This window comes from Macrotis lagotis, chromosome 4, assembly GCF_037893015.1.
Source record: "Macrotis lagotis isolate mMagLag1 chromosome 4, bilby.v1.9.chrom.fasta, whole genome shotgun sequence".
NCBI classification, from domain to species: domain Eukaryota; kingdom Metazoa; phylum Chordata; class Mammalia; order Peramelemorphia; family Peramelidae; genus Macrotis; species Macrotis lagotis.
Window position 1 is genome coordinate 71,877,582 of NC_133661.1, and position 6,006 is coordinate 71,883,587.

The following is a 6,006-nucleotide window of genomic DNA, read 5'->3' on the forward strand; positions in this document are numbered from 1 at the left end:
GGCCTTGGAGTCAAGAGTACCTGAGTTCAAATCCGGCCTCAGACACTTAATAATTACCTAGCTGTGTGGCCTTGGGCAAGCCACTTAACCCCATTGCCTTGGGAAAAAAACTAAAAAAAAAAAAAAAGATATTCACAAACTTGCTCCAGAGGTATCTCCTGTGGTTACAACTGTACTCTGGCATCTAAGATGTAAAACAACACTATTAGAACCAGTTTGTGAAGAACATTTGCCCTCTGGTATTGCCCTTTCCCTACTTGTAGGTCATGCATAATGGGAAAAAGACAGTTGGCAGTCTATAGAGAAAACTGTTGAAGAAAGTGAAGAAGTTTGTCTTCAGATCTCCTTCACCTTCCATTGTTTTCTGTACAATTGCTCACTCCCCCCCCCCAATAAAACAGGGTCCTTAGTCTGCATCCTTAATTATAAATATCACAACCACACAATGATAGTACAGGGATTTTTGTCCCATTAAATGACATAATAAAAATTGGTAGACTGAAAGACAACTCGTGATCAATTCTTTCAGTGAAGGAGAAAAATGAACTTCCTGGAAAAGTATTCTCTACCACTCACAAATCTTAATTTCACTGATGGAAATTTTGTCACCAAATTCTGGAACTGGAAGATATTTTTTTTAGGTTTTTTGCAAGGCAAATGGGGCTAAGTGGCTTTCCCAAGGCCACACAGCTAGGTATTATTATTATTATTATTATTATTATTATTATTATTATCATTATTATCATTATTATCATTATTATCATTATTATTATTATATGAGGTCAGATTTGAACCCAGTACTCCTGACTCCAAGGCCAGTGCTCTGTCCACTGCACCACCTAACTGTCCCTCTGGAAGATATCTTAAAGGACTTTTGATAGCTTTTATTTTACCCTTAAGAAATTTGATCTCCAAAGAGGTTACGGAATTTGCTTCATTCAGCTAATTAGTGACAGAGCAAGGATTTGAACATAGGACTCCTGACTCAGGGTCTTCTGTTCTCTATACCATAATTGATCATTTGTGTTAGAAAGTTGATGTTCAGTCATTTTTGAATCATTTTCAACTCTTCAGGATGACATAAAATATACTGAAGCATTTCATTCTCAAGCTCATTTTACAGATGAGAAAATGGGGGTAAACAGAGTAAAGTGATTTACCAGAGGTCACATAGCTAGTAAAGGTCTGAGATTGGTCTTGAACTCAGGAAGAATCTTCTTAACTCCAAGCCCAACACTCTAGCTTCCCTATTAGCAATAGTATCAAATTCTTTTCTGACTGATTTCCTAACCTGAGGCTCCCAGATTCCCCCAAACAAATATATTTTTTTCTTAATCCAGTGCTAATCCATCACCCCTTAACTAGTTGCTCCTTTTGAATACCCTTCCATTTACTCCTCCATTGTCATACTTCTATTATAACAGCCATTCCATGTCAGTGACATCCATGAGGATAAATTAGCCTCTTTATACTATGATGCTAGCTCATCTTATTTAATTCCCATACTTGTGATTTTAGGAATAAGAGTCTGTGGTCAGGGGTGTCATTTCTAATTCTTATTTTGACTTGGGGTTTTTTTTTAGATTTTTTATTTTTTACAAGGCAATGGGGGTTAAGTGACTTGCCCAAGGCCACACAGCTAGGTAATTATTAAGTGTCTGAGGCCGGATTTGAACTCAAGTACTCCTGACTCTAGGATCAGTGCTCTATCCACTGGGCCACCTAGCTGCCCCATCTAGTTCTTATTTTGGATGTTATCTCTAATGAATAAATATTCCGCACTGATCTGGTTCTTTAACCGATATTGCACCTTCTACTTTCCATAATATCTGCTTTTGTATATATACACATAAACATGCATGTATATAGAGGTGTGTTTATGTGTGTATGTGTGTATGTATGCATGTATAGTGGATCTACATGTACACACACGCGTATATTTTTGTGTGCCGGTACATGTGCATTGCATGTGTGCCTTCTCTTCCCCTTACCTTGAGGTTTTGAGCTTGCAAACAAATTCATAGAAGTTCAGGTAAATCTTTTTTTTTAATCTGTCTGAGCATCAGTAAAACATTTATATAAAGAGAAGCAAGAAACATAGCCTGTGCTATTAAGGAGTTCAAATTCTAATTGAGGAGATAATATGTAAACAACTGTATACATATAATAGAAATATACATATTATATATGTATATACCAACTGTATATACACACATGCATGTTATATGCATATGTACTATACACACATACACATTATATACCTATATACACATACTTTTATATAGCAATAAATCACATGTGAGGATATTATGTACTTTCTAAACACATATGTGTGATCTTGTTTTCTATATACAATTACACATGCATGCTATATTACATGGGTGCATACTACACACACCCTATGTAGACCTACTTTATATATATATATATATATACATCTAATATGTGTGCATATTCATATTACACATGATACATGTGTGCTATATACCTATAGTGGGTTGTTATCCTTCATTCTCAAGAAGACCAAAACTACCTCACTATGTTAGAGTCTTACAATGTGTTTGGCTTTGTGGCTAATTAGAACAATATGAGCTCAGAATAATCTACCACAAGTTGGGTACAAACAGTCCATGTAAACATCTGGGGTGGTTAATCTTAAATTTGAACATATCACGTTTTCTTTGAGCTTGCTCAAAAAGCACAGCACCTTCTCTGAAGAGGGTGGTCCTGTGTAGGTGTCTCTCATGTTGGACCAAGGTTCTTAAGAGAGACATTGAGAGTCCTTGTATCACTTTTTCTGATCCCCACTCTGTTGTGATGACTTACCCTGGATGAGTTCTCCCTAAAGGAGTCTTTTTGGCAAGATGGTCATCCCATCTTAGTTGTACTCTCTGTGTAATGTATGAAGGCTTGGCAGTTTAATTCGAAAAAATGTATCTGGTATCTTATCAGGTGATCTTCAGATCAAATGAAAGATGACCTTAGAGGAGAGTCACTAGCATTGGAGAGACATGAAGGACAAAGGGGAGGGAGATCAGGAATAGCTTCCTATAGAAAGTGAATTCCAAGTTGAGTCTTAAAGGAATCCAGAGAAGAATAACATCGGGGTGAGGTGGCAGAGGATTCCATGCAGGGAGGAAAACTAATGAAAAGGCATGAGGCTGATGGATGGAGGGACTTGTTTGAGGAACAGAAAGTAGGCTAATGTCACTGGGATTATAGAGTACATGGAAGAGGCTAAAGTATCTGAATATTGAAAAGGTAGACAGGGATAGTTTGTTAAAGGCTTTAAAAGGCAAACAGAGGAGTATATGTTTGATTCTAGAGGCAATAAGGAGTCCTTAGAGTTTATTGAATAGGGAGTGACATGGTCAGACTTGTGCTTTAAAAAGATCATTTTGAAAACTAAGTGTAGTGTTTAGAATAAGGAGAGATATAAGTCAAGGAGATCAAGAAAAGGGCTTTTAGAAAAGTAAGGTCCTATACTGGAGTGACAGTTGTGTAAGTGGAGAGAAGGGGATCCATATGAGAGATGCTGTAAAAATAGAAATGACAAGACTTGATAAAATATTGGTTATATAGAAAGCATGTAAGAGAGTCAAGAATGGCACTAAGATGGTAAGCCTGGGGGCAGTTAGGTGATGCAGTGAATAGAGAACTGGTCCTGGAGTCAGGAGGACCTGAGTTCAAATCGGACCTCAGATACTTAATACCTAGCTATGTGGCCTTGGGCAAGTCATTTAACCCCATTGTCTTGCAAAAAAAATGAAACAACAACAAGATGGTACCCCTGAATGAATAGAACAGTGGATGTACCTTCAACAGGAATTGGGAGTTTTTTGAGGGAAAAGAGCTTTTGGGGGAAAAGAATGAACTCTGTTTTATATGTGATGGATTTGAGAAGTCTATGAGATAACTTAGAGAAAAACACTTCTTTCTCCTGAGAAAGTACAATTTCACTCATTAAAAAAAGAAATCATATGTCTTTGTTTAACTCCAAGGGTCTAACACTCCTCTTGCTTCCTATATTTTGCTACCCTCCAACTTCCTGGTAATGCTTTCTCCCTCTCTCCCTTGGATCTTTTTCCTTCTTTGCTTCTTGCCTAAGACATTTCTTCTGTTCCACTTCATTCTCCCTGATGATTGGAGAGTCCTTCATTCCCCTCATCTTTTCTATGGACAAGACCAAACTGGATTTAGCTCCTACATTAGATATCATGTGGTACTGACAGAAATATGAAAATTGCCTACTTCTAGAACATTATTGAAAATTTCTCTTTAAATGCTATTTTGAGTGAAGCGAAAGGCTCAATCTTTTTTTAAGTAGGGTTAATAGCACTTTCTGTTTGTTCTGTTTATTCACTGTGCTCAGTATTTGTCACACACACCCCCAGCAGGTCTTAATTAATTTCTGGAAGATTAACTCTATACCAGGTAACATTGGCTCAGCTACTTTTGTCTGACAATTCAAAATGAACTCATTCCTACCCAAGCTTAATGTAAACAAGCTTCCTTGAGCTATCTCCTGTATGAAGCTCTCATGTCAGAACGCCATTACCAGATAGATTTTATCTAGTTATCTATCTCTTCTCTCCTCTCCTGTTCCCACTAGTACTTTAGATATCTCCTAGTGTTTGCCTGGTTTCATCACAGTTTGAAGGAGAGAATTTCCAGATCACTGTTGAGGTGATCCAGAGCCTCTAGATGCATAAAAGGGAGGTCATATCACGTATATCCTCCTTTAGAAGGGATTGAGAAATAGGGACCTTGAGGAGAGGCGGGGGGACAGGAATGATATAAGCACTCTTAGAAGTAGAATGGTAAGGGAAAGCTCCCAGTTTAGTCAGTTCCAAAAGTTGGGGAAAATAGGAGAACCATTGGAAATGGCAGATAGCATTACACTGGGCAATGTAAAGGAAGAGAAGAGTCTATTATTAGTTGCTGGTAGATTTAATTGAACTGGACAACTTTGGTTCCTTAGAATGTTTTAGATTTCTGATAGAACAGGAATAAGGCTCAACACAGAATTTTAGACTTAAAAATGGTCTCCCTGAATTGTCTGGCTGTACTGGGGAAGCTGTTCCCTTATGTGGGAGTATCTCCTCTGATATGCCAGGAAATCAGCTGAAGGAAAATATGTCTTTGTATCCTTTCCCTGGATGTCTGTTGCACTGTGATAGTATTTGGAAACATTCCCAGGCAACAAAGTGTTATGGTTCTTATAAGAGTTAAATCTATGATAAAGGCCTTCTGAGATAGCCCTTGCTGCCCTGTTGAGCTGCTGTTTGTTAGGAGATTCTTCCAGTTACCCTAAGTGGATGTTTGATAATCCAGAGGTAAAAGTCTATAGAGATAGGTGGAAATGGAAAATGTGGATATTAAATATATAACAATAACACCAAGCTGCAATGTGTCAGATGCTTTAGAATCTTGATCCTTTCTTCTCTTCCCAAGTGGACAGTGTTTGTCCAGAGGCATGAAAGCTAACAAAAGAGAAAATCAAGATTTGCCACTCAGCCTTTCCCTCACCTTTCCACTAACATGCCAATCAAATCATTTAGGTCAGTGTTTTCTAAACTTTATGTAGTGAAATCTTTATATTATTATTAATAGTTATGCACAAGTTTCATTAGATAATGCAAATAATTTAACAAATATTTTATTTAAATAAAAAAATTTATCATTCTGATAATAGAAACAAGTCACAGACAACAAAATGATGTAAGATATTTAATTTAAAATTAATTATATTTAATTATAATTTTCATGTTTATGTTTATAAAATGACCATCATAATAATATTACTATTAAGCATGGTGCCACTTGATGACATCATTTTTGATGAATCTTTTTTAACCAGAAATCAAGATGGATATTGTAGCAACTACAATGGAAAACTCAATTAAGATGTTACAATAAGAAGTGAAAAGTATCCTATTTTGTTTGGTGAACCAGAGAATTGTATTCACTCATAACCAAAACTAATATGACTTTTAGGTTCAAATG